The sequence below is a fragment of the Dipodomys merriami genome, unplaced genomic scaffold (assembly GCF_024711535.1).
Source record: "Dipodomys merriami isolate MVZ:Mamm:240054 unplaced genomic scaffold, mDipMer1.0.p SCAF_737, whole genome shotgun sequence".
Classification (NCBI taxonomy): domain Eukaryota; kingdom Metazoa; phylum Chordata; class Mammalia; order Rodentia; family Heteromyidae; genus Dipodomys; species Dipodomys merriami.
In genome coordinates this window covers 94,226-121,063 of record NW_027206332.1, presented here as the reverse complement: position 1 = coordinate 121,063, position 26,838 = coordinate 94,226, and the positions used below count along the sequence as shown (strand labels likewise).

The following is a 26,838-nucleotide window of genomic DNA, read 5'->3' as shown; positions in this document are numbered from 1 at the left end:
AAGCCTTTAGAACACCAAACGGAGAATAACAGAACAGAACAACCCACCACCACATCATAATCCATTAGAGGATCATTAGAGATCAAGGAAAGGATTCTTAAGCTGTCAGGAGAAAAGACTGATTATTTATAAAGGATATACAGTCAGAATAAATAATGATTTCTTAGCTGATGAGGTAAAAAGGAGAGCCTGGCATGATATATGGCAAACATTAAAGACAAACAATTACCAACTGTGAATACTCTCCCAAGCCAAACTCTCCTTTATATTTAAAGGATATATAAAAATATTTCATGACAAAGAGAACTTGAAAAATTTATATCCACCAAATCAACAAGGTAGAAATTAATCAAATATATCCTACATAGAGAAGGTCAAGAAGAACAGGAACTGGTTATATAAAATGCTCCCTACCAGAGAACAAAGTAAATATATTAAGAATAGATGAGGCACAGCTCCTAACAGCAGGTGTATAACAGCAGGAATTATTAAATATTTCCCAGCTGTAACTCTCAATATCAATGGACTTAAATTTCCAATTAGAAAACACAGGTTAGATAGTATTATGAAAAAACAAGACACATCCATCCAGTGTCCACTAGAGATACATTTCATTGACAAAAACAAACACATTGACAAAAACAAAAACACAAACAAAGGAAATTTTTCAAGCAAATGGATACCATAAACAGGCCACAATAGAATTACTAACATAAAATAATGTAGAATTCAAATTAAAAGTAGTAGGAAGGGACATTATATGTTGATAAAGGCAGCTCTCCATTAGGAGGATACAACAAGTGTAAATATCAATGCCGTGAATCTTGGACCACCCCACATCATCAACCAAATACTACATAACCTAAAAATACATCTCAACCCATAATTGTCACGCATGGATTGGTTATCCAGGAAAATCTCAACCAAGAAACTGAAGACCTAAATAACTGCATTGACCACCTTGCCCTAACAGACATCTACAGAATATATATTCAGTGTCAGTATATACATTCTTTGCAGCAGGTCATGGAAGATTCTCCAAAATAGAACCCATCCTATGTCACACAGAAATTCTGTCCAAATCGAAAGAAAAATTAATTGAATTCCCATAGCTTGTCAGACCACAGCAGAATAAACTTACAATTAAAGAACTAAAGCAAAAATAATTTTCAAACCTATGAAGACTGAACAACACATTGCTGAATGACCAGTGGAGCACTGAAGAGATTAGAATGGAAATCTGAAAGTTTCTGGTATTTAACAAAAATGAAGACACAAAATACCAGCTCCTCTGGGACACATTAAATGCAGTACTTACAGGAAAAGTTATAGCTTTGAATGCCTACATCAAGCAATTGGGGAAATTTCAAATCAGTATTTTTATCATGTACCTAAAGCTCCTTGAACAAGTCCAAACATAAGTAGGCTGAAACATAAAAAAAATTAAATCAGAAATAACTAAATAAAGACAAAATAAAACAGAAAGACCAAGAAAACAGAGCTTGTTCTTTCAATAAATTAACAGACTTGACAGACCCTTACCAAATCTGACTAAAAAGAGAACTTATATAGATAGAAAGACAAGTAGAAAACTAACAGAGTGGGAGAAGGTCTTTATTAGCTCTGGAACATACAATGGCCTCATATCTCAAATATTCTTAGAGCCCCAAAATTAACTCCCCCGAAAAAACAAATCCTCATAGAAACAACAACCCTCATAATATAATTGAGCTTAAGATTTAAGGAGAGACCTCTCTGAAGAAGAAATATGAATGGCCAGTAGACACATGAAGAAATAAGCAACATTTCTGGCCATAAAAGAAATGCAAATCAAAGCCAAATTGAGATTCCACCTAACCCCAGTTTGAATGAAGAAAACTAATAATAACAGATGCTGGGCTGGTGGGGATGTGGCCAAAAAGGAACATTACTACACTACTGGTGGAAATGTAAACTTGTTCAAATACTCTGTAAAGAAGTATAGAGGTTCCTCACTAGAGCTCCCCTATGACCCAGCAATGATGGATCAAGAAAATGTCGTATATATTCACAACAAAATTCTATGCTTCCATCAGAATGATTGACATTGTCCCATTTGTAAGGAAATGGAATCATTTGGAAACATAATAATTCAAACAAGCCAGACCCAAAGAATCAGAGGCTACATGTTTTCACTCATTTGGAAAAACTAGAATATGTCTAGGATATTCACAGTAGCTCAATAGCAATATGCATATCACCATATAAAATGATGCATATCGAAATGAGCTCCAAGAAATGGATACAAGATGATTGTATAGTGAATTGTTTTTAGTTATTTCTATTTAGTTTTTCCCCTTTGGTTTATTTCCTGTACTCACTGTTTTTTATTTCTGTACCCTTTGTCTTATACATGTTAATCTGATTTAGGGAAAGGAAGGAAAATCACAGAAATGGTGGGACAAAGATTAACCAAAGCAACAGTGATATTCACTAGACACTATGTTAGAAATAAATGTTACAACTTTGTGGGAGTGGGATGTCAGGGTTGGGGGAAGCAGAAAAAAATGAGGAAGGGGTAACACTGTTAAAAATGTACTCATTTGGGCTGGGAAGGTGGCTCAATGGTAGAGTGCTTGCCTTACATACATGAGGCCCTGGGTTCGATTCCTCAACACCACATAAGCAAAAAGAAAAAAGCCGGAAGTGGCGCTGTGGCTCAAGTGGTAGAGAGCTAGCCTTGAGCTGAAGAGCTGAGGGACAACGCCCAGGCCGAGTTCAGGCCTCACGACCAGACCAAAAAAAAAAAAAAAATGTACTCATTACTTATGTAACTGTAACTTATGTAACTGTATATCACCTTCATAATAAAAAACAAAACAATACAAGAACTCATCCAAATACAGAAAATTAGAGACAAAAATGAGACAACACAACAGATATAAGCAAAATTAAGAATGTTATAAGAGAGTACTTTGAAAATCTTATGCCAATCACCTGAAGAATCCTGGGGAAATTCATGTTTTCCTATACTGGATCTGAAGCAAGAAGTAACACATAAGAAGAAATGAAAATGAAATGTCAATAAACCACTTCCCATTCCAGAAAAATCTATGACTCAATGAATTTACCATGAAATTAAGGCCTGCAAAGAACTTACAATACACAGTTATAACTCTTCAATGGAATAGAAAGGGAAATGGAATTATCAATCACATTCTATGAAGCTAGAATTAGACTCTTCTCCAAATCACATAGGGACTCACCAAAGAAAGAGAACTATGAACCCAACTCTTTGATAAGCGATGATGCAGAACTTCTTAATAAAATTCTCACCAACTAATTTCAGCAACTAACAAAAAAATAATATTGTATGATCAAATAGGATTCATCCTAGGATACAATTGGATTCAATATTCTTGTCAATAATCATAATACAAACCATCAGCAGAAGCAGGGACAAGAAACACATGATCGTCTATAGGGATGAAGTAATAGCTTTTAACAAGCTCCAATACCCCTTTATGATTATCTGAGAAGCTAGGAATGCATGGAACATTCCTCAATATATTACAGAGTATATATATGACAGATAATTAGCATTTATCTAACAGTGGAAGCATGAAGACATTAAAATCAGGAATGAGACAAGGATGTCCATTCTCTCTACTACTCTTCAATAAGGCAGTGAACTTTCTAGCAAGAGCAATAAGCAAGAGAAAAACATAAAGGGGATCCAAATAGGGAAGATGTAAAACTATCCCTTTTTACAGATGAAATGATCCTGTATTTAAAGGACCCTATAGCTTCCTCCTTCAAGTTACTAAAGGTGATGCTAACCTTCAGCAATGTAGCAGGGTATAAAAACCACAAGAATCAGTAGTTTTTCTGTGTTACCATCAATGGGAAGATCCATGCTGAAATCCAAAAAACAACCTCATATATATTAGCCTTAAAACCAAATCAAATCTAAACTAAACTAAACAACAACAACAAAACTAGGAATTAATTAAAGTAAAATGTGAAGGACCTCTATTGTAAAAACTTTAAAAATCTAAAAAGGGAAATTAAGGAGACTCAAGGAAATGGAATATCTTTCAATGCTCCTGGTTGGAAGAATTTACATGATGAAACTGCAATGCGGCCCCCCAAAAATTGACAATGCAATAGTCATCAAAATCCCAACTATATTGTTCAATAAAGTAGAGAAAGCAATCCAAATTTAATATGGAATTACTAAATTATAGATGAAACAGAAGGCTTAGAAATGAATTCATATGGAATTACTAAATTATAGATGAAACAGAAGGCTTAGAAATGAATTCATGGGCCTATCATGATCTAACACACACACACACACACACATACATACACACACACACACACACACACACACACACACACACACACACACACCACACACACACACAGTGGAATTCTACTCACCCATCAGAAATGACTTTTCACCAGTCTTAAGGAAAATGAAAGGCTTGGTAAAATTATACTAAGAGCAAAGAGAACAGAATGCAGACTCAGAGCAATATAAGTTTCATGGATTCATTCATTTATGTTAGCTAGAAGGTGCCCACAAATCTACAAGTAAACAAGACTGATTCTACCTCGTCCCAGTTAGAATGGCCATTATCAAGAAAACTAACAATAGCAAATGCTGACATGGATGTAGCCAATTGGGAACTCTATTACACTGTTGGTGGGAAATTAAACTTGTTCATCCACCGTGGAATGCAGTACGGAGTTTACTGAAAAGACTAAATATAGATCTTCCTTAAGACCCAGTAATTCCCCTCATCAGCAGTCATTCAATAAATAACAAGCAAGCTCACATGAAAGCTATCAGCATAACCATGTTCAGGGCCCAGGCCCAGTGTTCAAGGACTGGAATAAAAGTTACCACTTCTGGTATTTGTTTTTAAAAATATGAACTTTTGACATAAGAAACCAAATCATTCTATTTGCAGTAGCTAGGATAGGACTTAAATGTTGTGGGTGATAAAATGGCTTCTTTGTTGAATGTTAGGAAAAGATGTAGGCAGTCCAAGAAAAGGGAGATTTCTTTTGTTGTTGGTCGAGGGGCTTGGAGTCTGGGCTTGGGCACTGTCCCTGAGCTCTTCAACTCAAGGTGATTTCTCTACCTCTTGAGCCACAGTGCAACTTCTGGTTTTCCTGTGGTTAAATGGAGATAAGAGTCTCTGGGACTTTCCTGTCCAGGGGGCTTGGAACTGCTGTCCTTAGATCTCAGCTTCCTGAGTAGCTAGGATTACAGTTGTGAGCCACTGGCACCAGACTAAAAATGGAGGGATTTTAGAAAAGAAAGTCCACCTCTTTACCTGTGTCTAAACCTCAGTTATCACTATTAGAACACTTCATCCTCAACTCATTTCACCAGACATTTGTAAATTTTCTCTTTCTCTTTATGTAGGAATACTGCAGTCAATATCAACTCAGCTGTGGGACTGGATCAATTGTATGTTAATTGCTAGCACCTAAATCAAGAACTGTTACATCAAAACAAATGAACCACTCACTTGGAATAATTGTATTCTTTTTATTACAAATCTGTGCTTTATCAATTCCTAATGTGATATTGGACATCCTAACAGGGTGATGACATTTTCTTTCTCTTCAGCAATTGTCCTTCTCCCACATGTGTTCAAATATTTAAGATGTCAAAGATTTCTATTGATAATTCATTAAGCTGACCTCTAAGATAATGTGCATTTCTGGAATTTGGTCTGCTGTCTTGTTCTTACATGCACAGGCTTTCTATGATTTATTTGTTCTACAAGGAATTCTACTTTCCAATCTTTGTGTGATCAATTTTAGTCCCTTTCATCAGTCTTTCTGACTCTCTCTCAGGAGTCTCATTTGAGTCTGTCTCATAAAAAAATATATTAGTTATCAGCTAAATGACTCTCAATTTCTGTTTCTGTCCTGACTTCATGTAGGCTGTGATAGCAACCCTGACTGGCTGTGCTTACTGCAGTGTTTTTTGTTTGTTTTGTTTCTGGCTTTGTTTTGTTTTGTTTTAAAGGTCTAGGATTACTATTCAAGGTAGTAGCTTTTCTGGGCCCCTGTGATCCCCTGGCCTAGAGTCAATGAGTTAAGATGATTGCTAATTGTAGAATACACTTTGAATTATTACATTAATTCACAGAATTAAAACAGTAATAATATATTATTTGTTTAAATTCTGCTTCTCAATTTTACAATTCATGATATATATTAGTAAAATTAGATTCACTTTCTTCTTTTCTATAGCTGCTAAAAGTAAAATTACATATTAAACATTCAACATTAAGAAATCAATAATAAGTAACCTATTATTAAAATGATATAGTACTAAACTGTGATTTGAATTATAGTTCTAACAAATTGTGATGTAAACAACAATTAATAGAATTATGGGTAATATTTTTTAAACTTACCAGCTTTTTATTTGTTTCCTAATTGTCTCATTTGTAATTTTTGGTAAAAGCTGTCTCTTCATCCTTATTGTTTAGTTTTCTATTTTATCTCTACTGGTTTGTATGTTGTTTTCCCTTTTTAGTGACTGACATGAGGCTGAAAATCTGTATGCTAGTTAATTACTTCCTATGCTAAAGTAAAATTATTGTTCTCCACAGCTGTTCTACTCTTTGTATAGTATTTTCCCCAGTCCCATATCCTGTATTGCTGCTCTCATGTACTTTATTGTATTTTTATTGTGAAAATACCATACAGAGGGGATACAATTACATGGGCAAAATAATGAATACATTTCTTATTAAGCATTGTTGCCTCCTCCTTTGTTTCCCCTTACAATCCCTTCTTTATTTTACTTTTTATTTAAATTTTACTGTCAAGGTAATGTACAGAGGGGTTATAGTTACATAAGTAAGGTAATGAATTTATTTCTTTTCTAATTTGTTATCCCTTCCCCCATTTTTCTCCCTCTTCCCTCCCAACAGCCCCTCCAGATTATTTCCAACATATTGTCTTCTGTGTATCACTGTTGCATAGGTTCCCCCTTTGTCCTTTGCCTCATCATTTTTTTCCCTTTCCCTTCCCTAGTTCAGATTAACATATTTACAATAACCAGGGTATCAAAATCAAATACAGTGACTACAGGGGATACACCATAGGTGGGGAAAACACAAAAGGATAAGAAATCACGCAATACATTAAGAACAAAAACATCAAAGAACATGTCTTGGAGTTCATTTCACTTAGAATCACCTTATACAATCATATGTACAGAGCTATAGGGCTATTCTGCTCATTTACTAAGATTATCCTTGATGTACACAATAATGCTCCCCTATTACTTAGTAATCCCACTGCTGGGCATTTAACCAGGTGGCCACAAGCAAGGCCACACTAAAGCTACCAGCAAAATTATGTTTATCACAGTATTATTTACCATAGCTAAGATATGGAATCCATCCAGATGCCCCTCAGTAGATAAATGGATCAAGAAAATGAGACACACACACACACACACACACACACACACACACACACACACACACACACACACACACACACACATGCGGAATACTATGCTTTCATCAGAAAGAATGATACCACCTCATTTGTAAGGAAATGGAAGTTCTTGGAAAAAATTATATTAAGTGAAGTAAGCCAGACTTAAAGAAACATAGGTCCCACGGTTTCCCTTATTTGTAATAATTAGTTTACACCAAGGATAATCTCATGTCCTATGTTGAGCATACAACATTATTGCTATATTGTTTGTTATTATTTCTGCAAACAGGCAGGTATATTTAAAGAATTATGTTCATCTTATCCATTACTGGAGGAAGAGCATCCAAAAGAGCAACCCCTACTAGGAAGAACAACTCCTACTTATTTAGCTTCATTCCTGTGTAAGGCCAGTGTTGTCCCCTGTATCCTCATGCTGTACATTACAACTCTATACCGGTTCATCCTGTATATCTACTATCTTCTACATTGTGACCTAAATGCCCCAGCAATTCCACTTTGCTTTACTTTTCAAAAAATTTCACTCTTAATGTTTGAGGTTGATGTGTGTGTGTGTGTGTGTGTGTGTGTGTGTGTGTGTGTATTCACAAAAATCAGAAGACAACATTTTTCCTCATTTACAATACATCTTTCAGGTTATTATAAGTTGTGGCTAATGGGAGAAGTCTCTTGCTATTTTAAGGATGAAACAGAAAAATATATTTGTGCATGCACCACAGTTGTTTATTAGTCTGTAGTTGAACACTGAACCTCGATTTATATCTTGGCTGTTGTGAATAATGTGAATAACAATGAACTACAGATATATTTACGAGTTACCCAGAGAGAAATAATCACATGATTGGTGGGTCAGATGATATTTCAACTTTGGATTTCTTTAGAAAACTGCATACTACTTTCTACAAGGAGAGTATTAACCTGTATTTTGACCAAGAGTGTAGAAAATTTCCTTTTCTCCACACTCTCACCAGCCAACATTATTACCTTTTGAGTTTTTTTAAAGGGCAGGTATTTACTGTGTGCAATACCCAAGATGACCTCAGACCCAAATCCTTTTACTCCAACCTCCTAAAAGCTTCGAATTACAAGCCTTTACCACCACACCTGGTTCCTTTGATTTTTTTTGATAAGAGTTATAATAGTTATGAAGTAGTATCATAGTAATTTTGAATTGCATTTCTCTAATGATTTTTGTTTACAAAACATTAAGCCAGCATAGAAGTTGTATTAAACACAACTTTGTAAACCCACTGGCAATTTTCAGAGCTTTTTGGTAAACATGTCTATTCAGAAATTTTGACAATTTTTAATCAAGTTTCTTGTTAATCTCATCTTTAATCTCTGTACAAAATCAATAATTAATTCAAGGTAGTAGAAAGGAAAAAATAAAGCAACTCCTAACATTTTTCAGTTTTCAATAACATGATATTGCTTAAATCATTTTCTGTTAATGCTTGAGACTATATAACTCAATTTAGTTAGACCTTATAAAGGCTATGTATTTTATTTTATGTTGATTTTTCTTTCCAAACCCTGCATGACTAATTTCCCTTGGTTTCTTTCTGTCTCATGTAGTTCAGATTTCAAACTGAAGAATAAATGGAAGGAAGCAAACAAAAAAAAATACAGTTCCTCTCATCTGATGATGCCTCTACAAGAATGAGGAAAGACCTATGATAGAATATCAAAAAGACAATTCATTCTTCTAGGTCTTCCTTATCTTTGTGATGTAACTTAAATGATGTAACTTAAATGGAAGGAAGCAAACCAAAAACTTAGTTCCTCAAATCTGATGATGCCTCTACAAGAATGAGGAAAGACCTATGATAGAATATCAAAAAGACAATTCATTCTTCTAGGTCTGCCTTATCTTTGAGATGTAACTTAAATGATGTAAAACACAATATACTGCTCAGATACTTTTGTTTTATCAGTTTTGTACATTTTCTTTTGGACTTCATCTCAGTCTACAACATTCCTTCATTATTATGTGCCTGATATTTTTACACTAACAAGACTTAAAATAACCAGTTTGATTTACAGCATGAGAAGTTATCTACCCGGCTTCCTTGGAAGTAGAGCATGATTAATAGATAACATTGCTCACTACATGTAATGATTTCTGTAATACTTATGACATTCTATTTAGTATTTAAAAAAAACTTCTGGCTAAACTCAAAGCTCATTCATAGAAGTTTATGTTAAGTATTTTACAAGTTTTATTTCTCTTAATTCTTAAGATAACACTTGCTATAATGCTAATGTTATTACTATTTTAGTGTTGGGAAAAATTGTAATTAAAGGCACTAAGTGCATGGCCCAAAGACACACAGTGAGGAAGGAAACGAGTCAAAGTTTCCAAAAGTCTTTCAGCAATACACAAAAGGTAGGTAAATTCTTTCCATTCTCTTACACTCTCAATTCAATATTCATATTGTCCAAGAAATTATAGCATAGCAAATATTGCCCATGGTGATTGTTTTCTATCACATTTTGTCTCCAACAGAGACTATGTTGGTGACATTGGGTTATCATGCACAGAGCTGAGCTTCTAAATTGAGGTCCAAAAAGAGACAAATTTCTTCTGTCCCACAGTTCCAGTTTCCTTTTTTAAAAAGTACCAAAACTTTTAAATATCATCACTTACTGTCTTTTAAGAATCCAAAAATGAAATAAATTCACACTTAATCAATCCAAAATGCTTTAAAAGTAGGAGATAATAAAACAGGCCCCCATGAAGTAAATTTTCTTCTACTTTTAAAATTATTCTGAAAGCCTTGTATTGGCTAGTCACATCTGTAATCCTATCTACTCAGAATAGCTACTCAGGAACCTGGGATTTGTGGATAACCATTGGAAGTCAATCAGGGCCAAAAAAAAAAATCATGAAATTATTTTTCAGACTTTTTAATGAACTAGCAAAGACCCAGGAAAGAAGATGTAGCTCATATAGTACCTCACCAACCTAGAGAGGAAAGGCCTAGCAAGACCTTTAAGCCCTGATTTCAAACTCTGAGCATACCAACACACATGCATGCACATGCGTTCACACGCACACATTTTTTCCCTTCCCCTCCCCAAATTAGAGAAGCGTACATAAAAGAGGCAGATGCACCAACTTCAAATACAGAGAAAACAAGGGTTATAGAGTGGGAGAGGAATATACAAAGAAACAAAAATTCACATCACACATTATAAGTACGTTAGAAACAATAGCAAGAAACAAAAAACTACTTGTTTCCCTATCGTGGGGTTCAATTCCCTTAATATTATCATATCTGTTCATATGCACATAGCTTTTGACCTTGTCTGCTTACCCCAGACATATATTCGTTATTGAAAATAAGGGAAACCATGGGACCTGTTTCTTTGGACTTGGCTTACTTCACTTAATAAATTTTTTTCCAAGTCTTTCCATTTCCTAACAAATGGGGCAATGTCATTCTTTCTGATGGAGGCATAGAATTCCTTTGTGTATATACACCACATTTTCTTGATCCATTCATGTAGTGGGGACAGCTGGTTGGTTCCATATCTTAGCTATGGTAAAAATTGCTGCAATAAACATAGTTGTGCTGGTAGTTTTAGTATGGTCTTGTTTGTGATCATTTAGATAAATCCCCAAAAGTGGGACTGCTGGGTCAAAGGGGAGCTTTATGTGGAATCTTTTGAGGAACCTCCATAATGTCTTCCAAAGTGGTTGAACAAGTTTACACTCCCACCAAGAATGTTGTATGGTTCCCTTGTGGCCACATCCCCTCCAGCATCTGTTGTTGTAAAAATATGGAACGCCCCACGAATTTGCATATCGTCCTTGCGCAGGTGCTATGCTAATCTTCTCTGTATCGTTCCAATGTTAGTGTATGTGTGGCTGAATTGAGCACAGAATATTTTTTATATCAAAAGTGCAATTGTGGGGGCTGAGAAGGTGGCTCAGTGGTAGAGCGCTTGCCTTACATGCATGAGGCCCTGGGTTCGATTCCTCAGCACCACATAAGCAAAAAGAAAAAAGCTGGAAGTGGTGCTGTGGCTCAAGTGGTAGAGCATTAGCCTTGAGCTGAAGAGCTGAGGGACAGCGCCCAGGCCCAGAGTTCAGGCCCCACGAATGTATCCCCCCCAAAAAAAGTGCAGTTGGATTTTATTAAACTAGACAATTCAACAAAAAATAAGTTCAAAAGAATTGTCATGAAATTTTAGAACCATATATTTCTTACATAAGCACAAATTTAAGAATAAAGTCAAGATTGACATGTCAAAAACAAAATAATCCCAGATATTTGTTGTTCAAGAAATGTGTAGGAGGAGGATTCAATTATTCTATACAAGGCACCTGTCATAATGAACACTGCACCAAGTGTTAAGGTTTGTTAAAATTTTTAATGTATTAAATATATTTAATTTTGGGAATTTGTTTACATATGCCTAAATTAGGACTGTTTGTCAGATATAAAACTTTTCCATAAAGTATTTAAGATTTATGGTAGCAGACATATACTAATAAGTATGTACATTTCAGAGTTTCGAGAAACTTTATTAATGAGAAGTTGCAAAGTTTTTGTGTAAAGAAGCAGAATGAAGTGTTAACACTTTGTTAACTACACGGTCTGTTAAAACTTTAGGGCTTCCTCAGTTTATAAGTTAATGAGGAAAAATGATGATATAAGCCATAAACAAATAATGAGAAGAGCCATAAATAGTAATCTTAGTGGGTAGCTTTAAAGACTACTCATATTCTATAAAACTCTTGTTGAACATCACAACCTCAGTCAGTGTTAAATGTACAGAATTATGAGAAAATAATAAAATCTAATATGTAGTACACTTCAAATAGGGAAAAGAGTGATAATATTTGTTTTTATTTTATTAATTATTAACATTTAATTATTGTTTTCTTTATTTGTAGCATTGTTTTACTTGTTGAAATATAGTACAACTTTTTTGGAGGGGTTTGGTCGTGGGGCCTGGGCGCTGTCCCTCAGCTCTTCAACTCAAGGCTAGCGCTCTACCATTTGAGCCACAGCACCACTTCTGGCTTTTTTCTTTTTGCTTATGTGGTGCTGAGGAATTGAACCCAGGCCCTTATGCATGCAAGGCAAGCACTCTACCGCTGAGCCACCTTCCCAGCCCTAGTAAAACTATTTGTAAATCATCATTAGGAGGTACTTTGAGAAGGTTACTTGGATGGCCAAACCAATTTTTATAGGTGCATATTAATTTACAAAGAGGAAAATTAAGAACAAAGTATTTATTTAAAAAATTATCAAATAGAGTCTGAGTCAGAAGTGTTGATAAATGTCCACACCTAAATTTTTTTTTTTTTTGGTCAGTCGTGGGGCTTGAACTTTGGGGCTGGGCGCTGTCCCTCAGCTCTTCAACTCAAGGCAAGCACTCTACCACTTGAGCTACAGCGCCACTTCAAGTTTTCTGGTGGTTTTATTGGAGATAGGAGTCTTACGGTCTCTCCTGCCTGGGCTGGCTTTGAACCGCGATCCTCAGATCTCAGCCTCCTGAGTAGCTAGGATTACAGGCGTGAGCCACCAGTGCCTGGCTTACACCTAAAATTTTATCCCTAGGCTGAAGCAGTGGTATTACAGAGTTGAGGCCAAAACAGTGATAGACTGTGTTTTGTTCTTTATGTTGATTTTGTTGGTCATGAGGCATGAACTCTGGGGCCTGGGTGCTGTCCCTCAGCTCAAGGCTAGCGCTACCACTTGAACCACTGCACCACTTCCATGTTGTTTTGCTTATGTGGTGCTGAGGAATCAAACCCTGGGGCTGATGCATGCAAGGCAAGCACTCTACCACTGAGCCACCTTCCCAGCACCTGAGAAACTGTTTTAAAATATCATCTAAACAACATTTGCTTTCTGCTTTGGGTTATATAATGAAAGATATAAATATATTTTTATATTTTTGTGAATTGTACTTCTAAATTTATACTAACTTCAGCCACTTTATCCTTTTCAAAGTCATAAATATCTCTGAGAGTTTGCTTCTGAGAAGATTGTTTTGCATTATAATTTCTTCTGAGTTATTTTTATTTTTATCAAAATAACTTTATATTTCATGTTGATTTGTTATCATATATCAAATACCTTCAAATGTACACATAGAGTCTAAAGATAGCAGTATGAATATTCTCATACAGCTCTTGTTTGTCTGTTATGCACTTCCAGTATTGTGATATTTCTCTCTCTCTTTCACTCTCTCCCATTTCCTCTCTTTCTCTTTCATGCTCCATGTCTGGTACTTAGAATTTTGGCTGGTCTACTATTATCCTTCAGGATCCACTAGTTTTGTGGGAACATGATAGCGACCATCAGTTACCCTTGCATTATTTAAGAATTATAAGAGTGACTTGATATTATTCTTTGCCATAATAAATGGCAAAACAGCAGATCTAGGAATTCCTTTTCACTTTTACTATTATAAATTTTATCTCATAGGAATCATTGGGATGGATAAGATACTTTTAACCTGTGACCTAAAAGTTCTTTTTCTTTTACAAACAACCTTTTTCTTTTATTATCAGTTAGTAAATACATATAATGAAAACAAAGCTATCCTATGGAAAGTGGACCGAAGTTGCTCACAGGGATGAAAAACAAAGGAATGTGGGAAGTGAGTACAAAGAATGCCCATCATAGAGTACAGATCCTAGGAGCAATTTATCATGTACACTTTGTGAGAATGACAACGTGCTGTGAACTATAGATTAAATCACTGAACAACTGATATATATATATATATATGCACATATATTTGTATATGTATATTTATTTATATATGCACACATATGTGTATATGCCCTTATATATGTACACATGTATGTTACTGTACACACAAATACACACGTACATGTACACATGTATACATGCACACATGGAGAAAGACACATAGATACAGCCAACACAAGTTTCACTAGTTGTTGAATATGCCTTAAATGGAATGCTTGGAACAAAGTATGTTCAAGATGTATTTGTCTCTAAACGTTTTTTTTAACCACTCTCTTATCTCTTAAAACTTGTACATTTAGAGAGATTCCACTTGCAAAATGCAGTACAAGGGATAGCAAATCACACAGAAATCTCAGTAAGTAAAGTTCATATGGTGTTTCCTTGCTCCCCACAGAATGCTTGCTCTTGTAGAAACTCTCAACAATCAAAGTAGCAGGAGAACGTCCTGGTAAAGAATAAAGTTATAAGGCTTTAAATGGCATCCTTGCTTGAGCTTTTTCCAGGGACTGGATTCTACACATACATTTAACCAACCCATGTGAAAAGTCTTATGTGAGAAATGCTGACTGAGCTCTTGCTGATTTCCTGGCCAAGAAAATAAGAAAAAAAGAAAATATTTTTAATGTTTTAAAGTTTGAGAATAATTTGTAACCTGTCAATAAATGTGTAGAACACAATTATACGAACTAACAAAAAATGATGGCATTTCATTTATGTGCTCTTGGCCTTGATGAGTGATTTTAGGTGTGTCTACACAAGTAGAATCAGCATAAATCAAGCTAGCACTTCTTCATTTAAGATATAAGGAAAGGATACAGGTTGACCCATTTTAACAATGATATGTACAAGACAGTCTATCAAGGGGTGGGGGGGGTGAATGGGGAAGTTGAGGAGGTGTGAAGGAATGGTATGGTAGAGGACAAACAAATGAGGGGGTAACAATGTTAAATAAGAAATGTACTCATTACCTTACTTAGGTAACTGTAACCCCTCTGTACAGTATATTTACAATAAAAATATATATTAAAAAGATACAAGGAAAACTTCTGTACTTATAGGAAGTTGTATTTATCACTCAATATCAGTAAGGTATTGGTTTTAGGACCCCAGGTATATGAAAACTTTGGATACTCAAATTCTCTATATAAACACAGTATATTATTTACTTTAGAATCTGCCCACAAGCTAGTGCAGAGTAATTGCTATGAAAATTGTTACTACATTCTAGGTTTGTAATGAAACATAAAAATATATGCACTATCAACAGATACAAATTTTTTCAGATAAATTTTGTTTGCAGTTTGTGGACGGAACTGGGAGAGCAATTTTGAAAAGCACAAATTTCATCACCAAGACCGGTCTGCAAATTTTAACAAGGAGCTAATACAGCATCATTGAATAGTATGGAACTCCAAGGAGAAATACTTGAATTGAGACATTATCAGAAAAGGTAACCACAGGGGCAGGGAAGGTGGCTCAGTGCTAGAGTGCTTGCCTTGCAATGCATGAGGCCCTGGGTTCGATTCCTCAGCACCACATAAGCAAAAAAAAGCCAGAAGTGGCGCTATGGCTCAAGTGGTAGAGCGCTAGCCATGAGCTGAAGAGCTGAGGGACAGCACCCAGGCCCAGAGTTCAGGCCCCACAACCGGACTCAAAAAAAAAGAAAGAAAGAAAGAAAGAAAGAAAGAAAGAAAGAAAGAAAGAAAGAAAGAAAGAAAGAAAGAAAGAAAGAAAGAAAGAAAGAAAGAAAGAAAGAAAGAAGAAAGAAAGAAAGAAAATGTAACCACACAAGGACTTTTTAGAAATGCAGCTGCTAGATTTTCATGGAGAGCTTTCATAACACTTTGTGAAGCACAAATCAGAACTTCACTGAAGTGTAGATGGATTTCCCTCTCCTTCCTGTCATGGTTAGTCATTATCAATCAACATATAGCTAATCTTGAATAATCCTCTAATAACAAAATATTGATGGAGTGTTTATATGCAGAAAACCTGGGAAGGCTAACCTTTTCCAATTAGGACATTCTGGATTCTATGACCCAGCAGAGAGAAAACTAGGTAAGCATCCATTTACAGCCTTCTGAATAATTCTGATTCTGCCCACATCAGTTATCTATCCATACCTGTGCCCGAGCGAGAGGATTTTAAAAGAATTTAGTGATTTACAATTTAAACTTAAACATGGAATGAAATTAGTTCCAATGCATTACATTAAGATATTTAGAAACAACTGGGAAACCTAAAGGTCTATAAGATTTATTTTTATTGAAAATGAAGGAATATTGGAATTTGGTTTTCTACAGTTTAAGAAATTTTCAGCAGACTTGATACTTATTTAATTTTGTATATTGAAAGGAACACAAGCCTCAACAATATGTCAATACTATCCTCTTATTTATCTCTAAAGATTTATGCTTCTGGTCTCTTAATATTAAAACTTCAAAAAATTATCTTTAGCAAGTTGTGCAAAGGGGTTTCAGTTCATCATGTCAGTGTTGAATAGAGTGTATGTGCATTTCAATGTTCAGTGCATCTGGATCATTGTCAAACTTTCCATTTTTCTTCCTTCCCTTACCCCAACCCCACCTATCCCTTCAAGTTTCCTAATATATTCTCACATATGTACATTGAGTGTTATGACTGTATTAGTCCACCATTTCCCTCTCCATCCTTCTGCCCTACTTCCTTTAAGCCTAGATCCCCTTTTAAGACTTGTTTCAACTTCATGGTATTTTATTAAATATCTCTACCTTTGGCATTTGGCTATGGGCTTGCCACATCCTCTCTTCCATGTTTGACCACATAAATGAATATATTTCTCCACATTTCTAATCTCTGAATGGCTGACATAGGTCTCTTTTACTATTCACTTTCTGTCCTAAATTTAGAATTGCACCTTCAGGGCCATCCTAGAGACCTTTATTGTTCTCTACACACTGAAGATGGAAAGGAAATAATTTCCATGCTCTCAGCATTATGCAATCCATCATGAATTTCCATCACTTATCACTTCAGCAGTCTATGTTTAGGGACAATCTTCAATTTCTGATGATAGGAGCACGAGTCAGTTTTAATTATGCAGATTCCACTATGTAGTGAGCCCTGTAGTCTTCTAAATTTTCAATAAATTTCGAGTAACTTTTTATTAATAATTTAAAAAGTTTTATTTCAGTATTTGAAATGCTGCCCCAATTATTTTAAAAGTTTCACAATAAGCTAGACTGAACTTTTCCCCCCATTTTCCCCACTAGTTCAGGTTAAGTCTCCTTTGGCTTTATTGTTTGAGAGGCCAAAGGAAGAGGGTAAACAGAGAGATGATATTACTCAGATATCTCCTTCCTCTTCTGTTTCTGCTATTCTTGTTGAGAGGAAGACTGGAGCAGGGAACAAGAGTGATGCTTGACTTCACCATACAAGGGAGCATTCCTGGCATGCCAATTATTGTTTCTCAGAATAACTTAAACAGCTTACTCTTGCCTTCTCTGTAACAGTAACCTAACTATGGCTTCCTTGGTGCAGGAGGAAGCACACTAACAGGTTACTACCTGTAAACTGGTATTTTATATCTCAGCTTACTACCAAAAATATAAAGCTTTGGCTACATAAATGCAAAGGTACTGATTGTCCAACAATACCTTAGTGAGCAGTAGACAATTCTACTCAACTACCCTCTCCTCTCATATCCTCCCTTTCACTCCCCTCCACTCATTTACCCACCCCTTTTTCTTTGTCTCTCTCCTCCATATTAATCTCTATCTTCTCTCTTTTTCTTTTCCAGTAGCAAGTGATTTGGTTTATCAGACAACACATACACAATTGAACAAATATTTATTTCTCCTCTTTTTGTGATTATTTATTCTTAAGAAGTGAGTTCTAGCACAGCACCAGTGGCTTACACCTAGATACTCAGTAGGTTCAAATTTGACAATTGCAATTCCAAGCTATTTTAAGTAGATAAACCTAAGAGATTCTTTTCTGCACTTGTGGTAAAAGGAAGACGTGAAGGTATGGCTCAGGTGGTATAGAGCAAACATTGAGAATTAAAGCCCAGATAGAGCTCAAGGCCAGGAGTTCAAACCCCAGTACCAGCACAATATAAAAAAAAAAAAAAAAAACTGAGTCCTTTGTCTTAGAAGGGATATTTCTCCAAAAATTCATACCCATGGCAATTTCCAAGGTCCAAGACTATTTGTAAGGCTCTTTCACATCTTAAACCGATTCCTCTGCTTGATTCACATTATGGAAAATAGGAGTCACACTTCGCATTAAAAAGTATGTGCATTACTGAAAAGTTCTTCCCATTTTTAATGTAAAGGAAGCATGACAGAGGAATTCACCTCACTTGGGTGAGTTAGGTTTGACTCACTGACAGACTTTTGCAAGTAAATGAGGGTCTGTTTACATGTAAAGAAGTCTATACAGATGGTTTTCTAGGAGAGAGAACAAGGTAGCTGTTGTCCAAGTTTGAATCAGAGTAAGTTTATTCCTATGATATGGTAAAGAGAAGCTCATCTCATAGAACACTATGCAGACAGTAATTTCAAAAGGATTAAAAAACCCATGTCTATGTTGTGAACAGCCAAGTTTTCACAAACAAAAAACAGTTTCCTGAGCCATGAAAATATAAGTTAGAGCAAAAGGAACTATGTTAAATATAGCTAATGGCTAAGTGACATGTGTAAAAGAGTTCTGTAATCACAACTAAACTATAAATTTTTCATCATGTCCCTAACAAGAATCGTTAAGATAGGCCTGCCTGAATCTGTCATAGAGGACTGGGTTCATGCAATTATCAGTTTTGTTTAGGGTCTAATATCTTCTACAGTTGCTTGGGTTGCAAACCGCTCACACGACATGCAGTGTCTCGAAAAACGTGCTGTCTTGCTAGGCACCTAAGGGATTTTTGTGCCACTGTGAATATTAATCATTTTTTAATTATACCTGTCAGTGTGAAGTCGTTTCATGATAAGAATAATAGTTTCTGTACCCTTTGTTCCACTAACAAATCTCAGATGTAAATATAGCCGGGAGCCTGTGGCTCATGCCTATAATCCTAGCTACTCAGGAGGCTGAGATCTGAGGGTCACAGTTCAATGCCAGCCCAGGCAGGAAATTCCAAAGATTCTTATCTCCAATAAACCACCAGAAAACTGTAAGTGGCACTATGTCTCAAGTGGTAGAGCTCTTACCTTGAGCAGAAGAGCACAGGGACAGCACTCAAGCCCAGAGTTCAAGCCCCAAGACTGCCCCCCCAAAAAAGTATGCATATATATATGTATAAATGATGAGATGAATTACATTTAAATATAAGTCAATATTTATGGTACACATTTAAAATATAACTATATATGATATATTTATAATATATACATATATTTATGTATAAGATCATATTGGCTTAGGGGTGTTTGTGTGTTCATATGTGTGTTTGTGTGTGTGTGTGTGTGTGTGTGTGTGTGTGTCTGTGTGTCTGTGTGTCTGTGTATAAGTGTCCGGGATACCTACCCTCATCTCTCTGGTGCCTCATCCTCCCAGCAGGGAGAGCATCCAGGATCCTGACCCCAAGGAAGGTGGATGGGGGAGGGTAACTAAGGTCACATCCAGGGGGATGATCCGAATTCTGTCCTGCAACCTAAGCCTGGACAGATAAAGGAGAGGAGAGGTTTAGGGGAACATCAAGGGAAGCCCCTTACCTTTGGCTACAAGTACCAGCAGAAAACTATATCCATCTTTCTTAGTAGTCAGATAAAAGGTGCACACTGTTCATTTATTTTATGATTGTGTTAGTCTTAGGACTTGGATTCAGGGTCTGGGTGTTATCCCTGAGCTTCTTTTGTTCAAGGCTGAGGCTCTACCACTTGAGCCACAGCACATCTGGCTTGTGTGTGGATTTGGAGAGGGAGGTGATTTATGGGAGATAAGAATCTCCTGGACTTTCCTGCCCGGCCTGGCTCTGAGTCATGACCATAAGACCTCAGCCTCCCAAAGAGCCAGGATGATGGATGGGAGCCATGAGCCTCTGACCGCCACCATCCATTTATAATGGGCCGGGCCACCCACATTACACCTCCTTGTTGGGAGTAGGAAGCAGACATGAGTGGGTTTGATACTTCAACAGCCTACTTATCTTTGAGCATTCTTCTGGGTCAGTCTGATGTGGCTTCCTCCTTATCCACAGCAATGACATAGCTCTGTCACAAGAACAAATGTCCAACGGAAGTTGTCAGGTCTTGGGTCTTTCCTCTGCACCCCACCCCCCTAACCAAAACTACACTCCCCAGCAAAAGGTATTAGACATGGACTGTTTTCATTGTCTTATAGCCAGGCCCTGACCAGATAGGTGGGGGTATGGGTCAGTGTCCCAGGATTGTGCTGGGCAAAAGGACAAGGCAACATCTCCTCATCCACTTTCCTTCAACGGTGTAGCAGAGGGATGTGAGGAAGGACTCAAGGGATGGACAAGGAATAACCATCACAGTCTAGCCGGGGCACAGAGGGGCTTACCTCATGAAGCTAGTTCAATAGGCTGAGCAAAAGAGCTCCTGACCCTCAGCCCACCTCCAGAATGAGAGGGCCACTTTCGGTTCCAGCCACATGGGGATGCTGGGCCACCTCCTCCAGCACCTATTCAACCAGTTCCTGAGAGAGAAAGAGAGAGACATAGAGAGAGAGGGAAAGAGGGGCAAGAGAGAAAGAGAGGGAGAGAGGAGAGAGGGGGGAGAGAGAGAGAGAGAAAGAGGAAGAGAGGGCCAGAATTACACTTAAGCCAGGTGCTGGTGGCTCAGGCCTATAATCCTAACTACACAGGAGGCTGAGATGTGAAGATCATGATTCACAGCTAGCCCAGGCAGGAATGTCTGTGAAACTCTTATACTCAAAGAACCAACAGAAAACTGGAAGTGATGCTGTGGCTCATGTGGTAGATCGCTAGCCTTGATCTAAGGAGCTCAGGCACAGCATCCAGGTCTCAAATTCAAGGCTCACACATGACAAAAGTGGACCTCCCACCACAAGAAGTGGGCTGAATAACACTCACTGTCCTAGGAAGCATGGCAGAGAAGTCAGGCCGAGCTTCCTGTCAGCTGGAGGTCATGAGTAAGTCACCTGGCTTGTCAATGCCTCATTTTCCCCAGTTGCAAGACTGAATACAGTTAAGGATCCCCTTCCTCATGGGGATAGATTAATGATGAAAGACGGCCATGTTTTGTTTCATAATCCTATACCTGTTGCAGGATTAATAACAGACCCCATCTGAGCCCTTTCTAGGTAACTTCCTGTCATATGCTCACAGAATTTTTGAGAACCATATCTGACAGCTGCTCCCTCTGTGCCTGGCCCAGCTCTAGAGAGCCCTCTGTATTAGTCCCTTGTTTCCTCACAACTGTCCCATGAGGAGACTGAGGGCCGATGGTAGACATCCAACCCAGAGCTTCACCTGTGGTCAAGAATCGGCTGCCATGGACTAAGAGATTTGGACAATCCATCTAAAATGATAAGTGAGTGGGGCGCTAAATGTCTACCACCCCCACTGTACACACACACAAACACACCTCCACCATCCTTTGCAGGCAAAGATGTTTTACTTTCTTTCTTTTTGTTGGTTGTGGGGCTTGAACTCTGGGCCTGGGTGCTATCCCTGAGCTCTTCAGCTCAAGTCCAGCACTCTACTACTTGAGCCACAGCACCACTTCCGGGTTTCTGGTGCTTTATTGGAGAGAAGAGTCTGAGGGTCTTTTCTGCCCAAGCTGGCTTTGAACCATGATCCTAAGATCTCAGCTCCTGAGTACTTAGGATGACAGCAATGAGCCATTGGCACCCAGCCAAAGAGGCTTTTTCATGCCTGTCATCCTATCCCCTCAGGAGACTGAGATCTGAGGACTGCAGTTGGATGCACCCTTGGCAGCAAAGTCATTGAGAACTCTTATCTCCAATTAAACACCCCAAAACGTTGCAAGTGGAGCTGTGGCTCAAATGGTAAAGTGCTAGCTTTGAGCATAAAACAAGGGATGGGACACAAGCCTTAGTTTTAAGCTTTTTCTAGCATAGACGCACCCAAGAAAAGGAAGCAGGTGAGCACATGGGAGCTCAAAACGCACACATAATACTCAAGACTCACAGAATAGACCCCATCCTGCTCTGACTCTCTAGCTTCTATGTCCTAGATCATGGCAGTCTTAGATAAGACTGACCATGCACCAAGTCAGGACATTCAAGTACAATCCATACTGAGGATCCCATGACCTCATCAAGGACTCAAGATCTCTCACTGTCCTGCCTTGACACTGGGCAGTCAGGTGAGGTCTATTTATACAACTACAGGATATGGGAATGAAAGGATTTCTCAGCCAAGGGATGCAGACTGGAGGGCTCTAGGTCCCTCTCTCTCAGGGAGGAGAAAAGAGCCCATCCATCCCAGGAATGTTCCTGGGTTGTGAGTATCCTCAAAGAAACAACCCTGCTCCGAGCCCACTGCCTCTGGTTTTCCCACTAGCCTCGATCTTCAGTCGGCCCTCTCTGAATCCCAATCTGCCATCTAGATTAATGGCTGAGCCAACAAAGAGACCCACCTCTACCTCTGAGGATGGCAGTCACGCGGTCCTAGAGTCCCCTAAAGGAAGTCTGAGGGCAACACGGGTCTGACTCTCGCCCTCATTCCCCGGGTGTCCTCTTCCAGTGGCCCGCTTACCTCTTTCTCTGGTTGAGGAATGAACACTGGGGGTGTCATCTTCAGATTGAGCCAGCAAAAGTCCCAGTCCCCAAGGATGTACTTCACAGGCATTCTGCAGCAGATGACAGCCAAATCGTCAACGGTGAACCCAGAGTGCCAGGACTTTTCATAGGCATGTGGCTGGGTCGAAGGCTCTATCACTGATGATCTAGGTTGTCAGGTGAGGTCATGGCTTCAATGGCCTGACACACCTGATCTGAGATCATCCTCCCTCTTCATCTTCCTGCTTATCCCTTGCCCCTCTTGACACTCCCTCACCCTATACTTCCCTAGCCCTTGGACATTTTCTTCTTATCTGACCAGAAAATAAACTTGGTGAACCAGGACAGATTGAAACTCTGTGACCCACCCTGAGCCCTAGGGTCTACCAGAGGCTGTTTCCCTCTGCAGTCAGCGACCACTCAGATATTGGATGTCATGAAGTTGCTGATGTCATGAACGGGTCAGTGGCTTGGTCCTACATACGAGCTTTAGGCTCAGAAACTGTCCCCACAGAGATTGTGAATGGTTGGCTCCCTTGATCCAGGGACTCCAAACCAAGGCTTGTATGCTCCCTTCTTCCTTCCTTTCCTCCTTTTCTCCCTCCATCCTTCCCTCCTCTCTTTCTTTTTCCTTTCTTTGTGTCACTCCTGTGCTTGAACTCAGAGCCTGGGTGCTGTCCCTGAGCCTTTGTACTCAAGGCCAACAGTCTACAGCTTGAGCCTAGTTCTGGCATTTTCTTTTTGGTAGTTAGTTGGAGATAAGAGTCTTTTCTGCCTGGGCCTTAAGCTTCAATCCTCCTATTTCAGCCTCCTAAGTAGCTAGGATGACAGGTGTGGGGCACCAGCATCCAGCTCAAACCAAGATTTCTTCATGTGCTGTGGAACCAGCACTGGAACCTTTCATTGTGTATGACCCCCACCTCTCCCCCCCCCCAGGAACTGGCACACACTGTAATGTTTTGTTAGATAAATAGATGAGCATCTGTCCATGACAATACTACAGAAAAGTCCCATCCAATTCAGGTAAGTATCCTGGGTTGGGGTAAAGCCTGATGTAGCTCTCCCACAGTTCTCCCTCTTCCTTCTTCCCACCCTCCTGGTGCCACCGCACTTAATTGTTTTGGTTCTAAGGACGTGAGCCATGATGTCCTCACTGGATTCCAGGGCCTCTGGGATGCCTATCTTCTCAACGATCTCTGTCCAGCAACTGACCAGCTGTGTGGCACTCACTTTCCCACTCAGCTGTGAAAAAGGTTGCCCTGAGGTGAAAGCCTGGCTCAAGGGGCCTCCTCTCCACTCCCTGGGGCCAGACAGGATGGTCCACCATATCCAGCCCCCAAGTTTCATGTTCCAGAGATAGGATCCCTGAGGCATCCCAGGTCTCTGAATTTCCCAGAGTCCAGTACAGGTCCTGGGAATTGTCTCTACTCACAGCTAGTAGGCTGCAGATGGCAAAGTCACAATCTCTGCTCCCCACAACATCCTCAACTGTGGTGGTCACCCTAGAGAGAGCTGGAGAAGAATCAGCATCTGCCGGAGAAAAGCAGTCAAGGCACGACGTTCATAGCAGGAGACCATCTGGCAAGGGAACTCTGCTTGTGCTGCTTTGAATATCATTGTTTGGTGGCTGAAATGGTCCATCTAATTTGACCCAGAATCCCAAGCATTAGTTAGAAATTGCCAGCTTCAAGGAAAAACCCTGGAAAAGCTGGCATTTCACATGTCCCAATCAAACTTAAAGGGTTCCAAAGTTAGTGGTCCCCTTTTCCTTCCAGACAGCCTACAGCGGGTCATAGAAAATGGCATTCAGAGAGCCTTAGCTAACTGCCATGTCCTGATCCCAAGTAGGCTCCAGCAGAGGGAACACACTTGCCTACCATTGCGCAGCTGGAAACAGCCCAAGAAGGACACAACTTGGAGTCTGCAGGACTCCAGGGAGGACTACCCACCAGTGCACTGCCCCTGGAGGGAATCCTTGCCACCATTGGGGGCCTGGAGCCCCATGCCAAGATGCCCACGTACACTGTCAATACCCTGGGTAAGATTCCCCTCTCATCCTCAGTCGTGGTGAACCATCTGCTATGTCACACTGATCGTCACTTCCCAGACCCTCCTAGCTTCACAACCCCTGCCCTACTACCCCCCATCTCGTTCCCTATTTATGTTTGGCAGACTCATTCCCAACCTTGAATTAGCTCCAACTATACACACCAGAGCAGACTGGCTGGCTGGAAGAGTGCGGCTGTGATCACAGTAGCCTCATGAGCCTTCTGGCTGAAGACAGAAGAGCAGGTGTCCACTCTGGTCTGTGGTTCACACAGGCCTCCTAAGGGAGACCCACACAGGTCCAGCAGCTACTGTGGGCTGCAGGAAAGGGGAAGAAAGAGGTGGAAAGGAACATCTACTGAAACCTTCCCTAAAGGAGCCATGAAATGGTGAAAGAGAAAACAAAAATTGTGGCTGGTCTCCTAGTGGGCATTAATGAAAAAAGAACAACAAATAAAATGCTTTTGCTCTTTTTAGACATGGTGACTTAAATATATTTTCATTGTTCTCATCCTCCCTGCTCTCCCAACAAACACACACACACACACACACACACACACACACACACACACACACACACACACACACACAAACACAGACTCAGAGCAGTGCCTCTCCGGAGTTTGTTTCTCATCTGGGCAATGTACCAGCTTAAGCACAGGGGTTCCCTTGTCAGAATCAGGGGCAACCACCCAAGCGGAACAATGCTCTAATAATGCAGAACCACCCTGCCTCCCCGTTTCTCCAGGGCCAGACCCTTCCCCTTGGGAACAACCAGCTTTGACTCCTCATTCACCAAAACCCTAGGCCAGGACGCTGGGTGAAGGAGTCCCGAGACATGTGGCTCCTCAGAGCCTGGACAGAAAACAAAGCAGGGGGTCATGGTGCCACCTGAGAGGTGTCTGACCTGCGGTGGGGGCGTTGTTGGGGACTTTGATGGGGTTCTAAAGGCTATATACATGGTTAGACTCCCTACTTTCAGCCTATATACTTCGGGGCGACTTGGCAGATCTTGGGGAGGATGAGAAGACCAGATGGACTGGGAGCACTAGCAGAAGCTGGCAGAGCTGGGAAATGTGATCAGAACTGTTGACAGCTGGGGTTGGGGTACAGGCTGGGTGTATATCTGTTAGAAGGGGTGTGTATTTCTCCCAAATATCCACCTTCTATCTGACCCCAGTGCCCTCACCTCTCTAGTGGGCTCTTCTGGGAATGTCCGCAGGTGAAAGGGTGACTGAGCACAGAAGACAAGGGCTCACACAGCAAGGGAGGGGCCTATCTTCTGCATCCAACCCCCCCCCTCCCCAGCAAAAAGGAAAAGACCTAAGAAGGCAGGTGTGGAGGTGCAGCTCACCACCTCTGACTAAAGCCATAGGTTCCCACCAGGGAGAGGAAGGGTGCAGATGCAAGGCTGTGTGGCTCCCACTGCTCCAGCCAGGGGCTCTGTGGTGTCCCTGGATGGGTGCTCCTCACCCATCCTTGCATGTCTCATTTTCCTGGGACACTGGATGCTAGGGATGGGGGTGGGATCCTCAGGTCGACACCCAGTTCCAACCCCCACCCCTGGGGTGCATTTGTGGCAGAGCCAGGGCGGACTGTGGGGTGCTGGGGAGGTGCAGGCAGGACAGGAGAGGGGAGGCAAGAGGCTGAGTTCCTGGCCTGCGGGGGTGGGGTGGAAGGGGTAGAGTGGTGGAGTCACAGGGTGCAGGGGTCACGCGAGGTGCTGGCCCGCAGTGCAGCCACTCACGTGTGCTGCTGGGAGAAGCTGTAGGCTGAGACTCTGGGTGCGCGCCCTGAGTCTGAGGGCTCGGGGCCAGGACCAATCAGGGCCACAAGCCAGACAGGGGTGTGCCATCTCCGCCAG

General features: G+C 39.8%; 1 non-coding gene across 1 annotated transcript; it reads right to left on the bottom strand.

Moving 5' to 3' along the window:
* Nucleotides 1-11,259: 11,259 nt before the first annotated feature.
* On the bottom strand, nucleotides 11,260-11,366 carry LOC138818339 (U6 spliceosomal RNA). Its single transcript, XR_011369069.1, has one exon. It is a non-coding gene; the product is annotated as a U6 spliceosomal RNA (small nuclear RNA).
* Between the last annotated feature and the right edge of the window lie 15,472 nt (nucleotides 11,367-26,838).